Below are 18,894 nucleotides of genomic sequence, written 5' to 3'. Positions count from 1 at the left end.
ACTTTAAAGATCAGGGACACCTTCCATTAGAACAGGCTGCTCAGAGCCTCATCCAACCTGGCAATTTAGACCCATAGTTATGGGAAACCACCATTCCATTCCCAATCAGGTTTAACTTCCCCTCTAACATCAGCTCATTTTAGCTGCTGGAAAGAATCAGCTCCAAGCTTAGCACTTATGATGCCTCAGCACTCATGCCCTGGCTCTCGCTGCTGTCAGCCAAGGCTTAGGGAAGACACTCAGGAAGACCAGAATGCAACTCAACTCCCCTGGGACAGACACCTCTGTGTGGGCAGCTTGCCTCTGCTGAAAGAAAGGCTTCAGTGTAAGAGGGGGAATGGGCTATGGGGGACATGCAGAAGGCACTATAAAGAAGTGTGGGGAATAAAACTGAAAGTAAAATTATTGCAGAGAAATAGAGAGTATGGGGATGATAAAAGAATAGAAAAGCATCGAAATCCACAGAAAGCCAGACTCTCAACCATTATGGTGACTAAAACTAAACATTTTATTCCACCTTTCTGTGTTTCAGATCTGGGACTAGATTTAGTCTTTTAAGAAAATGCCTTGAAACAAAATTTCAAAATCTACAAGACCCATACCTGTAGGAAGAGAGTTTAGGACCAAAAGTTAGATACTGGGTGTTGCTACGTTTAGATTTTATTGCTATTTGTTCAACTGAAATTTCACTTTCTGTACCCACTCATATCACTTGTCTGGCAGCCACAACATAAGAAGTCTACGCTGACAAAGCAGATCTATCATTGACCAAATTGCTTACTGTTCAAAAAGCACACTATACAAAACAAAGTTTATGTGATTTAAAGAGCAATTTTCAGATCCCAAGCCTGGGGAAATTTTGATGAAAACACCAGAAGAACCAAGTGAAGCTTCGGTATTCTTCACTCACCCATATTCCAAATTAAAACCAAGAACTCTTAAAATTTGGAAAAAATAGCCCTGCAGCAAGACACTTTTTTCTTCTTGTCCACCTTCTTGGGAATATTTCTGCCAGAATGGAATAAAACCTGTGATAGACACTGAAGCAGGAAAAACATCTGACCATTTCCCTATTTTTGAAGGAGAATATGGGGCATTGTTGGTAGCAAGTTTTATTCCAGAAATATGTATACTAAATTCAGTAAGCACTCACCTCTGTCGCTGTTAAGTTCATGACAAGCTGACAGATGCAGGTGTCCTTTTTGTACCCATCATTTGCTGTACCTGTAATACCATGCCATCACAAAAGGCGTGACAAAGGGACTGCTGTTTCTGAGCACTCTCCCATGTGGGTCCAGTATAAAAACTGCTGTAGGCTACAGAGACTGCTGCACAGGAACCCTCCCACCTTCAGGTTCAATCACCTGAGCCACTTTCACCTTGAGATTATGTATCCAGGCTGCTGTCAAGCACCAGGTCTCATGCCTCCACAAGAATTATGTCCGGCATTTTCTTTTTGTCCCAGTGACCACAATTTTCTGCAGTCCATGACTGTATCATCTACAGACCCCATCTCTTTTCTACATTTTCCATCTTGAGCAATATCCTTCCAGTCCAAATAAGATGAAGGCCAAAGGTATCATCATCCCCTGTCAGTTATCTGGCAAATTTCTGTCATAAAGGTGGCTGTGGTGCTACACAAACACTAACCTTTCTCCTTCTGTTCAAAAAAACAAAGGTATTTTTCATTCTGATTATGACTTCTACTGCATCTTGCAGATAATACATAACAACTGATACAGCAAGACTAGCCCTGCATCTTTTTCTTGTAGAATTTTATATGCACTTACACAAAAGATGGCAGAGAATCAAATCTCTAGTGGAGCCCAAAGTAGCTGGAAAAACAACGTGTGTCGCTTTATGTTGTCTGTGTGTTTCCTATTGTATTACTCTTAAATCATAGCAGTTACAGGTAATTAGTAATTTCTAGTTTCTATTAACATTAAAAAACAACATCAAGAACAGCTCCCTTTTAACAATGGCACATTTCAACTAGTTTGCCCAGGATTCTTGTTTCTATGGCCTGGGCTTGACAGACTGAGAATACACCCAGCTGGTTTTCAAACCAACACTTTCAATAGTCTGAGGAAGGGCTGTGTGACTTGTCATAAAAACAGCTGCCTCTGTCTCCCCAACCAGCCAGGAATAAGCTGAAGAGAACAAAACCTTGAATGAAATCACCTCGACTTTTCATGCAAGGACAAAAGGTGGTCATTATGCATACCAGGAAGGTTCTTTTATAGCTGGTAATTACACATAAATTGGAGAGTTATAATAAAAAAAATCATTTCTCTCTTCATTTATTTAAAATGTGATTTCTACAGCCATTATATAATTACTGGTATTTTTCAGTAATGTTATTAAGAACAAATGAGCTAGTGTTTCGGAAAGAATCACAAAGATGCAAATCCTGAAAGTTCCTTATTAGAACTGGTAGTCCAGCATGAAGCAAGTGGCAAGAAAAAGATCTCTTATTGAAAACTGCAAACTGAACTTTTTCAGTGTTGAGAAATGATTAATTTCTATCTTTCTACTATGAAGAAATAAATTATGCCTATCATCTCTGACGCATTATTTCAAGCTCCCAACTTTTCACAGTTTCTCATTTGTTCAGAAAATGTCTGTGAACCACTGACCTCCAGCAACAATCCTAAAATAAGACACAGAAAGATCACCAAAATTCTGAAAAGAACAAGAACAGCTCCCTGCTGTCACTACTCATGAAATAAGTGCTATTTGTGACACTTAGTCAAGCACTCATTCCCGTGTACAATCTCAAATGTTTGAGTATAAGCAACAGTAGGAACATAATAGTGAAAGAATATAAAAATAAAGAATAAACATCTCTTAGAAGATGCACAAATCTCTATGAACTACAGCCTAGACAGATTTTAGAGAGCTAATTTAGGTTATATACTTCACCACAGTGCACAATTCTTGATATCTTGGAGGCTGAAAATCAGTACTAAATATTACTAATGTAGAGGAGTGATGCAGGAGTGATACAGAGAACAAAGAAGAGAGAAAGGCTTGTATTTCAAGGGAGAGGAATTGGAATCAGGTGCATAAATATCATCATGTCATCACTAAGACCACCAGAAACTGTATTTATTTTAAGGCAAATTATTTTCTATTACTGGTAGCACTTCCATAAATTGATAAAAACAGCCAGAAAGCACAAGAAATACAGAAGTAAATATCCAGTCCCCCAAGATGTTTTGTGATGGCAGAATGTAAAACAACACACATCTCCTCAAGAGCCCTGAGGCTCTGATGTCCAGGGGATTCCTGCTGTCCTGAGCTACCCTGGGCCACAATGGCAGCAGAAGGTTCTAAACAAAAAAAGTAACATAACTCAAAATGTGGAAGAGCAGACAGAGACCCTTTCCAGTTCCAATGGCAGTCCATCAAACTTGTGTCTCCTTTCTCTGGTCCATGCTGTCACACCAGATGCTTCTCTCCCAAGGGCAGAAGCTCTTTCTCTCCCAGCAGGAATCTACAGGTTAGATCTGAGCTAATGATGAGAAACAAAGGCATCAGTACTGGGATTAGGGGGTGGGAAAGATAACTACTTTTTAAGGAAAGGTCATTTTGCTTTTTTAAAAAGAATGCAGGTGATGGGGAGGTTTTTGTTATTATAGCAAATAAACTTTTTTTTACATATTCACTCCACTTCTTGAAAATCTGCCTCTTACTCCACTGATGATGGGAAGAGTCTCTATCCTTAGCTGACTCAGATTATTAAAGTGGCTTCTTTCTGGCTAAACATTCTGGTTTAGCATAATTTTGTTGCCTTGCTTTTTCTCTTGTGATTACACATGCTGTTAAAAACTTTCTGTGTAACTGTGACTTATTTGTAATGGTATCAAAAAGCTTAGAGTAAAACTGTGTACATATTAGTGATTTATCAGAATAGTTTTTATCTTGTATTTTAAAACTCAAAGTAGCAGTTTAAATTTGTCTGTGACTATTTCCCCAGTATTTGCTGTAGGGCACAGAAGTTTGACTTACAGATTTACATGTGTTAATCAGAAAAAAATCACAACTTATAGATCAAGTTCTGTGATATACATGCTAGATACTACAAGTATGTGAGTACTTGAAAAAGTATTCACAGACCTCTCAGATTCTTCAATGAGACCTTTTCACTGGGTTCACACCAAACACAACACTAATTTACAAATAAATGTCTTTTTCTTTCTTTGGTCACAAAATGCACCTTATTTACATGTCTGGCTTTGTACTGAAATATCCACCAGCCTTCTTTAGCTGGAATAAGCAATACCTGGTATTTACAGTTTGACAAAAGACATTTACCTGTGAGTAGAGCTGAGAGAGAGGCAGAGACTGAAGTTTTATGAAAGTGAAGCCTGTATATAATAGCCAAGTCATAATAAAAAAAAAACATGAAAGGTGGCAAATCAAACAAAATAATGTGTATCTGAATATGAAGAATGGGGTTAAGATAGGCCATTAAAAATTGCTAATTCTTGCTTTTGAGCCCAACTGATAGGCTGCAGTTTCAAGATGAGTGTTCAGAGGGAATCTTTGCATGACCACTCCATTTCCCATTTCAGTTTGTGCCTATTGCCTCTTGTCCTACACCTGGCTTTTCCTTCTTTAGCTGCTCCTCTTAGGCATATGGATGCATTGATCAGATCCTCCTGAGCCTTTATTTCTTCAGGCTGAACAACCACAACTCTTTTAGCCTTTACTATGCAAGATGTTCCTCTTTCTTAACCATCTTCATAATCTTTCACTTGCTGCTTTCACTTGCAGCAAGCCCCTGTCTCTCTTGCACTGGGCCTTCACCAAGGCAGATTAAAGATGAAGGATCACCTCCATGCTGCTAACGCTGTGCCTGATGGAGGCCAGAAGGCTCTTGGCCATTTCACTGTGAGGGCACACTGCTGGATCATGTTCCTTGTCCACCAGGAGCCCCAGGTTATTTCCTGTTAAACTGGTTTCCAGGCAGTTTGTCCCCAGCACGTAGTGATACATGAAGTTGTTCTTTCACAGTGGCAGAACATGGCATTTCATTTTTTTTTAACTTAATGGGACTCCTTTGAGACTGTTTCTTGAGCCTGCCAAGGTCCTTTTGAACTGCATCACAACCATCTGGGGTCACTTAGTCCATTCAGCCTGAAGCCTGAGGGGAGACCTCATTGCAGTCCACAAATTCCTTGTGAGAGGAAGAGGAGGGGCAGACACTGATCACTTCTCTGTGGTGACCAGTGACAGGACCCCAGGGAATGGCCTGAAGCTGTGTCAGGGGAGGTTTAGGCTGGACATCAGGAAAGGATTCTTTCTCCAGAGGGTGGTTGGGCACTGGAACAGGCTCCCCAGGAAAGAGTCACAGCACCAGCCTGACAGAGTTCAAGAAGTGTTTGGACAACACTCTCAGACACATGGTGTGACTTTTGGGGATGGTGCTGTGCAGGGCTGTGTTGGACTCAGTGATCCTTGAGAGTCCCTTCCAACTCAGGTTATTCTGTGATTCTGTGGTTCAGGTGATTAATTAAAATGTTATTGATTAACATTATTGGCCTCCTCAGGCACATCTCTAGTAACTGGCCTCCAGCTGGACTTTAAGTTGCTGATCATAACCTTTCAAGACCAGCAGTTTAAATGGTTTTCCATTTATCTAGTTCATTCTTCATCAGTTCATCAAGACGCCTTGCTGATCTCAAGATAAACAAGAAATGCTATTTCTATGCAAGAAATTCTGTTCTCATTCTTCTGTGATCAGACATAGCTCCACTGCATGCACCAGGTCTCCAAAGTCTTGAGCAACCTGGCCTGAATGACCCTGCAGCGATGCTGTTGTGTGCAGGATGCTGGACTGGATGGCCTCCTGAATGATGACATGTTTTGTTACAGCAGAAACAGCTGAATTGCTCCCCACCAAGAAGAGAACCCAGGGCTAGGCTCTTCCTGCTGCAGAAAGGAGCTGGGATGGGATACACAGGGAACCACCATGAAGGGACAAGCTTGCTTCTCCTATTGGACAAAAGGAGGACGGGAGAGAGGAGAGCAGTGAATGCTGCTGCTGGGAGGGTCATCTCCCCATTCAGCACTGAGATACTGCACCAGCCCAGTTTTCCCCAGCTCAGCAGCCTCTACACCAAGGGTGGAAGGCCCTCACAACAGCCTCACCAGCCAGATGCTCTGGGTGAGCCCCTGATAACCGTGAGTTGACCAATAGCACTCCTTCCCAACTGCTAAAGAACAGTTCCTGGTGGCCAGAATGAAAGGAAAGCCAGAGAGTAAATCTAGAAGGGAAAAGGCAAAAAGAGGCAAATAGGAAAAGAACTGCTAATGGTGCAGACTTAGCAGTTTGCAAGAGTTGGAGTTTTTATACTTGTCAATTATTTGCTCAAAGCCACTAGGCTTTCAATAACCTACAGTAGCCTGGGGAGGGAATGCAATCATTAGATGGTGCGAAAGAAACCCAAAGAACAAACATGAGAACCTAAAAATTTTTTCAAAAAAGACTAGATTTTTTTTCTTCCTAAAAAGTCTCAGGCTGGTGGTTTCTTGTTATCATTTAACAAAGCTGAGATTGTTGAGTCAGACATGCAGTATTGTAGTGCCTATGGCAACATTAACTCAAAATCCACTTATGATAAGAAACACAAAATTGAAAAAGTAGCTCTTAGAGGACCCTCATCTAGATTTCTAAAGGTTGCAGAACCAGAGCAGAAGTTTTAAAGGGATTACAAATAATGGCACAGGGAATTGAAAAGCAAAAGCAGAAAATGTTACCCTGATAAGTCCATAAATTGCAAAAGCAGGTAGCTGGTGAACAAATTAAGGCAGTATCTGATATAAAGATGAATGTCTGTGCAAATATGACTAAGTCAAGTTGAACACAAACAGATAAAAATGAGAATTTAATAAATGAAGAAGTCAAGAAATCCCTTCTTACTGTGGTAAAGTAAGATAAAATCTCAAAAGATAACATTTTTGAGAGTTTTGGGAAATGGGGCACTTAGTCACTTGGTTGCAGACTGAAAATATAACAGATATTAAGTTCTGTTGGTCACTGCAGTGCTTTAACACCAACCAGAAATTAAAATTAAACTCCAAGTAAGCCACTCCCTTCCCTCGCCCCTTCTGGTAAGAGAGGTACAAAAGCAGAGACTATGGGTTGAGATAACAATTTACTGAAAGCAAAAAGCAATTAAATAAGAAACACACAGTAACAGGAGCAATATTAATAATAAAAGCATATAAAAGAGGTGCTATACCCATAGAAAGGTGTTCACCATTTCAACTTAGCTCCACATGGACGATGCTTTCCTTTCAGCACCACATCTGTAGCTGTGTCTCAGAAAAATGGGAGAGGATGGATGGAGGCAGAAAAGGATGGAGCTGATGCTGACAGCTTTCCCACTGGAGAGAGCAAGGCAAAAAATGACACACCTCCAGAACTGTTCTTAGCTCTTCTTCCCAAAACCATGCCCCCCAGATGATGTGCATGGTACAGGGTAACAACTTAGCCACACCTATATGGCACTAAGCTCTGCCTCCTCTCTGCAACCAGAAGAATCACTTTAGTATTGCTGGGAAGTTGTTCATTTGAGTTGTCCCTGGAAATGCCTCCATGACTACACCATCCCCCTCTACCCACACTGCATGGCACTTTTGGAGGCTCTCAGTCACGTACGTACTGTCTCAAACACATCTCACCTGTCCTGTGAGGTCTTACTGCACACTGGGCAAGTGTCCCTCTCCTGGGGGCTCAGTAGCCATTGCCACACCATGTGCATCTTCACAGCCTCTGTAACAAGCTTTATTACAGATAACTTTTTGTTATAAACCAGGGGCTAGGAAACAGGACCACTGGAAACAGAACAGATCAGCAGATCAGCAGCCTTTTCAGTGCTCTCCCCACATGTTGAATTATTGATAAGATCTACAAAGCAGCTAAGATTGCTCTACAGGACCGGCTCACCCCAAGAGAGGAGGCTCCTGCAGGGATGAGGCACACTGTCACATCTCATGGTGTTCATTTGTCATCTCTCCAGCATGTGTCCCCAAGCCTGAGCTCCCTCTCCTCAGAGGAAGCCCATGAGCCTGGCTCCACATCAGGAGTGCTCGCTGTTACCCAGGGACATGGCCAAGGCTGGTGGGGAATCAGGGGCCTTCTATGATTAGTGTATGTTTGGTTGAATCCTGAAGCTAAGGTCCTTCCCCAGGGCACTGATTCAAGGGACAAGACACATGTCAACACATACGACATATTTTATTTTTGCCAGAAACCTCTACTGCAGTCTGAGAGCATAATTCTTACTCAAAGAGATCATGGGCAGAGAGCAGGCCCTCTTAATACCTCTTTAATACCCCATGATTATCTAATTCATTTCATGGAGAGTGATCTGCCTCTCGGTGTCAAACACCCTGAAGTCGGTCACTTACAGAGATGGGCTTAGTCCACTGAGCTGAGGACAGGAGATGCAGGGAAACACAGCAATAGCTGGAGATTTATCTCAAAGGAAACAAATCCCACAAAAGCAAGATCTCTTCTTCTCAGCTGTTAAAACCTGAGGACTAATTGGCTAGGCAGACAGGGAAAAAAGCTGCTAGAGCGATCTCAGTCAAGCTACCACATTACACAAAATGAAAACAAAAAATAATTTTCCTCCAACTTTTCCCAGGAACTTTGCAATGTTTTTTCTACAAGATTCCACAAAGGAGAATGAGCACCTCTTATGGGGACAAGCAGGAATGGGCACAAAGCAAAGCTTGGAGCTACAGAAGGGCAGAACTGGAAATTAATCATTCAAGCATATTGTGCTCCATTATTGTGCACACTTAAGACATCTTCCTGAATGGGCTAATTTTGAAGACAACTGAAAAAAACCAGAATTATAGCAAAAAAAAGTTATGGCAAGTTATTTCATGTTTGCAATGAAATTCTTCTGGGTATATAACAATTTTGTAGAAACAAAGTTAAGATTGCTTAAACAGTGTTTAGAAACCTGAAGAGCCTACCCTAGAACAGAGCAAAACACTTGACACTGATGCCATTGGACATTCTGAAGTGTTTCACAATAAAAAATGTAGAATGAGATCACCAGGCATGAAAAAAAATGGCTTTAAAAATTATTTGGGAATAGATGGAAGGGGGAAAGTGCAAGCTGACTTTAAGTAAGTCTGTCTATGTGTTAGCAAAGCAAAGGACCCAAATTAATAAATCCTGCCTGTCAGGACTTAAAACTCAACCCAGTAACTCAAATGAGAACTACAAAGCAGTTTGACTTCTTCAAAAGAGAAGTCAAACTACTTCTTCTCCACTGAATAGCTAACTCAACCTAAACTTTTACTAAAGAGCTTAAAACTTGAGTTAAATTCTACTAACTCAAGAGTGCAGAAGAACTAATTCTGCTAAAAGGGGCCTGAAGTAAGCTGTCAGTGATTTCTATTTAAGATTTCAGAAATTTTTTCATGTATGACATCCAAGATGCAATCATATTGTGCTGTAACTCCTCAACAACATCTGCACCAACCAGCTTTAGTTCTACATCATTACTGGTTGTTTTTCTCCTAAGTTTGTTTTCTTCTGCTTTAGTCAGGTTCTATGATGCCTTCCCTGTTCTCAAAGGCCAACCAATCCCCTGACAAGAACTTGGCATAAGATGATTTCCATTATTAACAATATAATATGGTCCAGCATGAGTATGCTGCACAGTTAAGCACTTTTTATGTTACCAAGTAGAGTTGTTACTTACATATAGTCCATTCTCAATATTCAGGCACGTTTCATACAGAACATACGCATTATTCTTTTATTATTTTTTTGTTTTTACACTTTAATCTTCTTCAATAGAAAGAAGAAAACAAGATGGGAAATGTTAGGGAAAACAAGATGCTTGTGGTCCCATAAAGCAATTTGCAAAATTTAAAAAATATATATATTTTTTTATTACCAGGAAAGAAATCAGAGGTGGGAAGTAGGAAAAGGGCTAGGTTTGAGCCAGACAAGGCAGGCAAGAAATGGGCTAGAAGATAGGGGGAAAGGACAGATGGGAAGTAATTTGTGCAAGACCTTGAAGCAAGGAGTCTGAACTGTATGTGGGAAGCTATAAGACAAGAGACTTTTTCCATAAACATTCAAACTGAGGCAATGATATTTAAAAGCCTTAATAAGATATGAATTTGAATAATACTTTAATTGTCTTTCTGAGAAAATTACTCAGGCAATCTGGACTATTTTCCATATTGTTTTCCCCATCTGTGGAGTCACTAAATAATGATGCCATTATTGTGTTGAAGCCTCGCTTATTAGGAATTACAGCAACATCTGGTTATACTGACACTAGCTCTGGTTTAGTGATGAAACATCCTGCAGTTGCTTTAGTAACCACTTCTAGTGAAAGATAGATAGGATTAAACATTCTCTCACTCTTTTGGAAACTCATAAGTCTCTACATTACTAATGCATTAATTTAGTTATAATAATTCTTCATACTTACCAATGTACTGACCTCAGGACCTGACTTCTGGGGTGGCATTTGAGAATGTCTCAGTGAATATGTACTAGATTTTTTCTGTGTTTGAGCAGGCTTTTATTCTCTGTTGAATTTCTAATCAGCACCTGAAGGATGCCAAAAGGGTATTTCTCCAGTCCAGAAAAGGCCTCTGGAAAGGCTTCAATGACATTGTCTCTTTCATCCTCAAGGTCTTGGATGAGGCAAATAAGTTCCAACTTTCCATATTTCTTGATCTATCACTTCCTAAAAGAGAAGTCAGGATCTAAGCTAACAGACTCTAACAAAGGTTCCCACTGTCAAGGGACAAAACCACCTATTTTGCATACTGTTGCATCTGGAATTTTCCAAAGAGCCCTGAAAACTCAGACACCAAATGTCCATTGTAATCCCTCAAGAGTGAGACACCAAGCTCCTTGAGTAATGCTTCAGCCAACAAATCCAATTATGCTGAGGTACAGGTGATGTGACTGGAGCTGACTGTGCTCTGACAATGGCTCACGCTGGATGGGGGCAGGAGAGCACAAGGGCAGAATAATATTAGAAGCCATGTGGCATTCTGTGCTTTGATAGTTGTGCACTGACACTCCTGCAGCTCTCTCACCTCTGGCAGCTCTAGATGCCAGGCTGCAGACAGGCACTCTAGGTGAGCCCAAAGCCCTGTTGGGGGGTAGCCTAAGTGCAGGTCTAAACATGCACTCTTCTGTAGATGTTTGTCCTTTTAGCAGCATAGCTGTACCTGGTACGATTGAGGCCAGGAGTGCTAACACACCGACCTGGATTGGGAACATTGCCAGGCTTTTGGGATGCTGCTGACAGTACAAGCTCCTGTACAAGAGATAAATGAAGTTTGCCTAAACTACTATTACCTCTACTCTACCTATTCTTTAGCTAAAAGGTACCTTTTAGTTCTGTCACTCAGTTGCTTTTTAGGTTTGAATTCTTTCACAAGCACGATAGCAATTCTGAAAGTCTTGGAAGGGTGCAGAGGAGACATCAGGAAAAGCATGCACACCACAGAAGACTGTGCCAAAACAAATGAGTTTATAAGGATCAGTTTGCTATGTAGTCTATCTGAACATTGTACATGCCATGTCTTTCACCATAGATTCTTCAGACTATAAATAAATCAAATTGACATATATTCACAATCTAGCACCATCTGCTGCGTAAAGGAAGAAGGCATTTTAAAAGCAAAGGATCTGTTTGTTTTCTTACATGATACATCTCAATCAGTGAAATGTATTCCTTGTTTTATAAAAGTGCAACTTGACTTTAAATATGACAAGCATTTTACAAGAATAATTTGAGGAAATCCTTCTAACTATGGATTCTCATTTGCTATTAGTTTCTGCACCACATTAAAATTCCTTTATTTCTGAAGCATTAAGCTGAAAGCAAGGAGCAGGAAGGTCTCATCTGAAGTGTGGTAAATCAGACCTTTATGGAAGAGATATAATCAGATATAATCAGAGATAAGGGTTATGGTTTTAATATAAATTCTTCTCATTTAAGATAAATATTGAATGTAATATTTGAAACAAATAATTGTCTGCATCATTGTGAAGGATTTTATTTTGCTAATTATATTTTTCAACTGTTTTATATATCCCCTTAAAACAGGTTTGGGGTTTTTTCATTAGCTATAACAAAAGCATGAGATATTACTCCCAGGAACAAAAGTTATGCATTCATATAACTCTTTCCTATTTATTCCTTTATTTTAAAAAAATGTATCCTTCTGAAATTCTAAGGTTTTCTATCTATTTTTAAACGTTTTGGAAGATCATGTCAAAGCATAGAGACCTATAAAGGCTACCTCAAGAAATTAAGCTTAAGCAACTTTGTTGCCCCACATGAAACTAAAATTAACTCATTCAGGAACATAACTCTCATTCATTACTTCAATAATTAAGTTGCCTTTTTTGATATTAGCATACAATGTTACTGAACCAGTGAAGTAATTTAATATTACAAACTTGTTTACAATTTAGATCTTCTAGACTAAAGCAGTGAAAAAATGGTTTACTTCCTCCCTTTGCTTTGTCCAAAAGGCGTTATTCTTAGCTAGCTGCCTGTCAGCAACACAAAACAAAGTGATGTTAATTTAAGTTTCTGCTTTATAAACAGAAAGGGGAAAAAAATAGACCACAAAATTTCAGTGTGTTGTTGCAGTGAATTCTGGCCTGTGCAAAGCTGAAGCAGCTTTCCTTATGGACACTGACAAAGACAACCTTCACTGTGAGCCACAGGGCACTGTGAGCTGCAACCAGAATCCTGCCTGAACTCACACCAGAGGCTGAAGGCTCCCATAGTCCTTTGTTTCCATCAAAAAATGTCAGTTTTGCTTGTTTCTACAAGGAGGGAGGGGCTCTCTGGAGAAATAACAAGCACAAACTGGAGGCCAACCATCAGCCATGCTCCAACACAATTCTGAGTTGTTGCTTCACTGCAAATGTGCATTCCCAACATGACAGCAGGATCCTTGGTGGAGTACCTCTGAAAACCCCAGAGTGTTCAGCCTCTTTGATTTTTCAAGAAGTATACTAAAAAAGTACACTGTCTGCTTTTTTGGTTATTTGTTTTGGTGAGCTACTGCATAGCTTAGACTACTGAAAAATAGGTAAGTGCAAGAAAAAACAGTGCACAGAAAAACAGGACTCAGAGCTGAAACATATTTTTATGGGGTTTTTTATTCCAATTTTCTGAATAGAGTAAATAAAAATTGATCATGCTGTAAGAACCAGTTATATGCTCCAAAGCTAAAATACAAGCCTCTGCTGCTCAGACTCACCTGCAGGTTTTAAAAACTACAAAGGAGTATAAAGACTTCACCTCTTCCCATTCTTCCTAAAGTTTTCTCATTGCAGCTGCTTAGCCATCAGCAATGTAACTGACCTGATGCAAACAGCAGAACAGTGATGAATGTTTCCTTAGCACTCTGAACCTCACCTTACTGATGTTGTCTTTTTAAATCACACTTACTCCATTTCAGATCAGGACTTCAAATTACCTGCTACTAAATCACTCTCATTGGAAGCAAGCAGTCTACAATTTCTAAAAAAGAATATAAATACAAGACCTTTAATTACCCTTGAAACAGGATAATGCATTCCAAACAGAACAGATTAAAAAATCAAAACTTAAACATCAAAAAGCCACACTCATATGCAAATCTACATTAAAAGTTTATGAATTTTGTTCATAGCTTTCCATAACATTTCAGAATATCAGCTCTAAACAGAGATAAATATACACCTCAGATCTAGTGATCTGTTCTTTCAGCTACTGATTTTTTCAGTTGTTAAGAAACTTTCTCCTGTTTCTTGTAAAATACAAGTTTATAGCATTACATATGCTGTAGGGAATCTTTCCTCATTGGATTGACTTTGAATATACCTGAAAGCGTTTTTGTTGCTTGTAGATTTTATCTGTTATGGTCCAATGAACTCCAGTGAGCTTGAACATGACCTTGACATGCTGAACTTTACCTTCAGGTGAAAATTCAGAAACTAACTGCTCACAGTCAAGTGCAGAATTGCTCTTTTCAGACAGAATTCTTGATCTTCACCATTCTCTGACCTGAAGCCAAGTGCAGTTAGCTTTTCTCCCATCCTCATGTCTCCCTGGCACATAGGAAGTATGAATCCAAGCCTTGCTGCTCACTTCCTCAGATGCAGGTGTGGGGATCCTTTTTTTATATTGAAATTACAGCTTAAAAACACAGTGACTATTTCAAAATGTACTTCCAAGCACATAACTTCTAGTGAAAAAAAAAAATATTCCCTAGAAATATCTTCAGCATGAATGTACCCAAACAAACCCATAGGTTTTTCTGAATCAATAAATCCTTTATTTGCAAGACCAGAGTTGCAGCCATAGAAAGGGACCCTTAAGAACACACATGTTTTCATACCTACAGCTGAGCTTTCTGATCAAATCACGTGTGCATGTCTGTGATTTAAAATATGAGTTCAAAACAAAAATCTTTGAAACTATATTCCTCTAAGTGTATAGAGCCATTTCCTTGTTTAAAGTGATCAAGTACTCCCTGAGTTTTGTACTATCAATCAGTTCAAAATCTAAACTCACTTGCATTACAGCAGACTACATCTATCTCACCTACATGTCAAAGACCCTAGCAGATTTTAAATCAGTCCCACTAACTTCAGTGGGAAGAGAAGTGTTCAACACCTTTGCAAAATCAGGTAATTTTAGGAGTTGTTTAAAGCTATAAACTCAAGGCTATGTTCAAACCCATTTAGCAAGTTTAGAGGAGTAAGACTTAGATCCCTGGTCCATGAGACCCTGCCCTACAGCTTGGTCATTCAGGGCACCATTCATCTCCCATGTGCATCCTCAGGCAATGGATACAACAGTAATTACAGCCTTAACTAGTAAGATACATGACAGAGCTTTGTGCCAAAACCAAGTTTGGTTGAAAACCAAAATTACCTTCGAGATCCTTACAATCTACTTCTTGGCAATTCTTTGCATCCCCTGCCAGATGCATCCAGATTTCTTGATGCTGATTCTAAGAAGAAGCTAATGCAGGGCAAGACAATAATCATCAAAACTGCTTCCCAAATTTTAAAAATGGGATGTTACTGAAATCAATTGCTTTTGCTATAATAGCTGAGGTTGAGTGTGGATCTTTGGAAACTGAAAGACCAGTTTGCAAAATGCCTAGACTAGTTTCTAATAATGTCCAAAAGCCATCTCAATTTATTTATTCTTCTTGTCTCTTGACTTCCAACCAGCAAATAATGTTCTATTCTTCACTCACAAAATGCACCCTTCATTATTCCCTGTTCAACTTGATTCAAAAAACCTGAGTCCTTCCATAGAAAATAAAATAGAGAAATCTTGTCATTTAATGTCTATGGCCCTTGAAAAGGATCTCAATGAGTAATATTTTAAAGGAGTCAATCTTTCTTCAGTCTTAGCACCATTCTTTCTGCCTACACTTCCCACATTTTTTCCTGCAAATGTGGTTAATTATTTTCTCCTTTATTATAAAATTGCAGAGACGTACCTGCTTTACTGCAGCTATCAATAATTACAAATTCGGAAGGTAAAACCTGTGGGGTTTTGGTTTTTTTCCCGAGCTTCAAATGGTAGCCAGCCAGAAGCAATGGTAGACCTAGAGGCGCTAAGAACACAAAATCCAGCGGGTACCGTGCCCAGGCTGGCTGGCACCAGCTCCGCACCGACCCTGCGACTTGAACTTTGCTCGCCTCCCTCCTGACCCAAATTTGCCCGGGAAACCGAAGGACGCAGAACCGCCATGACCGGCAACATGACTCAATGAGCCCAGGAGCTGCAACCGGCCCGGCCGCAGCCCACGAGCCCACGGGGGTCGCTTCACTTCCCGCAGCCACCGGGCGATCCCGACCCTTCCCGCAGCCGCTCCCGACGCCGCGCCCGCACCGCCCTCAGCACCGCCGCCGCGGGGCGGGGCCGCGCCGCCCGGACCGCCCAATAGGAGCGCGGGCCGCCGCGGGGCTCAGCCAATCAGCACCCGCCTTGGCAGCGCGGGCCGGGACTGCGGGAGGGAGAGGCGACGGTGGCGGCCGGGACCCTCAGCGCGCCCCGCGGGAGGGAGAGCAGCGGGAGCCGGAGATCTGGCCCCGCTGATCCGTGAGCTCCATCCCGAGGAGCGAGGGGCCCGCCGGAGCCCCGGGACTGCGGCTGCTGACCCGCCTGAAACGCTGCTTTCCCTTGCACCCCGGGCTTCCGACACCGCCTTGGTCACTGAGGTTTCGGGAGAACGTTGCCGCCTCATCCCTGGCCTGACAGGGACAATGAAACAAAATAAATCACAATTGAATAAAACAACCCAAAATGTGGTAAAATTTAATAAAATAGAGTTTAACGCGGATGGTAATTAACAATAACGCCGAGCAGGCAGCGCTTCTCACGAGGGGCAGTCGTGCCGGGTCGGAGGCCGCTCGGGGCGGCGAAAGCTCCCGGCGGGCCCTGCACCCCGGGCCGCTGCACCCCGAGCCGCTGCACCCCGGGCCGCTGCACCCCGGGCCGCTGCACCCCGGGCTCCTGCACCCCGGGCCGCTGCACCCCGGGCCGCTGCACCCCGGGCTCCTGCACCCCGGGCCGCTGCACCCCGGGCCGCTGCACCCCGGGCTCCTGCACCCCGGGCTCCTGCACCCCGGGCCGCTGCACCCCGGGCTCCTGCACCCCGGGCTCCTGCACCCCGGGCCCCTGCACCCCGAGCCGCTGCACCCCGAGCCGCTGCACCCCGGGCCGCTGCACCCCGGGCCCTGCACCCCGAGCCGCTGCACCCCGGGCCGCTGCACCCCGGGCCGGGCACCGGGGCTCGCCAGCAGACCCGTGCCGGAGGGTGAGGCTTCGCTAGGAACTTCGCAGGAATGGGGCCCTAAAAGTGAATGGGGCAGAATTTCTCCATGTGTCTCCGCCTGTACTTTGTATCTCGATTTAACAGCTGCATAGCAATTAAAAAAAAATTAAAAAACAAAAACAGATAAACCATATACTCTTTCTTCTTTTTTTTCCTCGGCTTTGGTTATTTGAGGTTGGTTACATTTGGTTCAGTTTTGGGGTTTTTTCTTAACTCTAAGACTGATTATTATATATACAGACCATTAATTCCTACAAATTGACTCTCTGGAGTACTTTTTTTTTTTTGTGAGGGTGGCCCAAGTATTACGATTTGATGGAACACTTCTACAGACATTAAAAATGTCTGTAAAAAACTCTACAGACATTAAAATATTTCCCGTATCACAGTTGAATTATTATACCCTTTCCACGACCTGACAGCACACATGGTGCATCCCTCCCCGACAGCAGCTCCACGGTGGGTGCCTTCCTTTGGGAAAGCGGCAGACAAATACATTGAAATAAAGAACAGGCAGGAGATATTCCAGGTCCTGCTGACGGTGCTATGAATGACAACAGGATTTTCAACTCCGCCAAGAGATGAAAAAAATCCCCCTCTTTGCAGGAAAGGGGGTTTCCATTTATTTTCATGTCAGAAGGACAACTTGCATCTTGGGATAAAATGAATCAAGTGGGTGCACAAGCCCAAATAAGGGGGGCGGGGAGGGGACAAAAAGAAAAAAAAAGGAATAAAAAAAGCCGACAAACAACGCTACAGCCTCAAACCTTTAAAGGAATATTGAAGATTGGCATTTGAACTCCCGCTTCCTATTGCTGTCAAGCACGGGATAGCCTTAAGTGAGCAAACGAAGGATTAGTTTTGTGTCTGAAATTCTCGCAGATACTGAAAGTAATTTGTTTGTATTTTATATTGCAGCGCCTACACCCCGGACTGAAATAGGGCTCGATCCTCACAGTCTTCTAAGTGTATCGAGCAGTCAAAGAGATTTACCCTCTGCTTCAGAGTTGTGAGCTACGTCAAACCAAAAAGCGGGGCTCCCTCCTGACTCCGCCTGCCCGAGGGCACACGGAGGAAAGCCCCAGCTCGGACCTGAGCGGGCAGACCCGCACAGCTGGCGGGTCACAGCTGGCGGGTCACTGTCGGCAGTGTTGCATCCTTTTGCCTGGTGAGTTGGAGGAGCTGCCAGGAGAAACAGAATTTTCTGACAGTCTTTTATTTTTTTAAGTTGAACTCGTTTCAGGTTTTTCATACCAAAGAATAAGTAGATTTTTTTTCCTCAAATAAAAGTAACAACGATTCTAAAGAAGAGTGTTTGCAAAAGTGGCACGTTTGACCGAGTGCAAACCGATAAAAACAGACTAATAATGTCCAGCCTCTAACAGCTCTGCCTTCGCCCTGTGCAAAACGAAATAGCAAAAAAAAAAAAAAAAAAAAAAAATTCAAAAATCCTAGGCATAGAGAAGAACAGATTGGATATGGGATTTTTGCCCTTTGGTTTCGCTGAGAGACGGAAAATGCTCAGGCGACATATTATTCAGAGGCATATTGTTAAGAGCTTGACCCAAAGACACTGTATATAAATGGGTCTGTGCTTCCAGTCTTCAGAAGCATTGTGAAGAAACACGAGATCCTGCTGACAGCACCTCAACGAACAACTAGGCAAACAGTAGTTTGTCAGTAACTTTATTTCTTTTTTAAAAAAATCGCATGACAAACTGGAACCAAGACCAAAATACTGTATCCACTGTACATCATTCATTAGAAAACAAACATACACCACATTTGTATTCTACCAAACAGAGAGTGTATTTCCTTTAAAATTATATAGTGCGTGCTTTTAGTCATGCTTTTCAATATTTATTTTACATTTGTTACTCAAATATTATCTGCTATAAATAATTGCAACTTGATCAAATGGTGCACCTGTTATGCGAACCTCTTCCATGCTGCAAGAGTGGCATTTTGTTGCCTGTTTTTTTCTGTCATTCCAAAAAGCTGTTGGTATTGCTTTATTAGGACCCG

Source organism: Agelaius tricolor, unplaced genomic scaffold (assembly GCF_023055355.1).
Source record: "Agelaius tricolor isolate 1412-34295 unplaced genomic scaffold, bAgeTri1.0.p SCAF_1, whole genome shotgun sequence".
In the NCBI taxonomy this organism is placed as follows: domain Eukaryota; kingdom Metazoa; phylum Chordata; class Aves; order Passeriformes; family Icteridae; genus Agelaius; species Agelaius tricolor.
Note: the sequence above shows the minus strand (reverse complement) of the source record.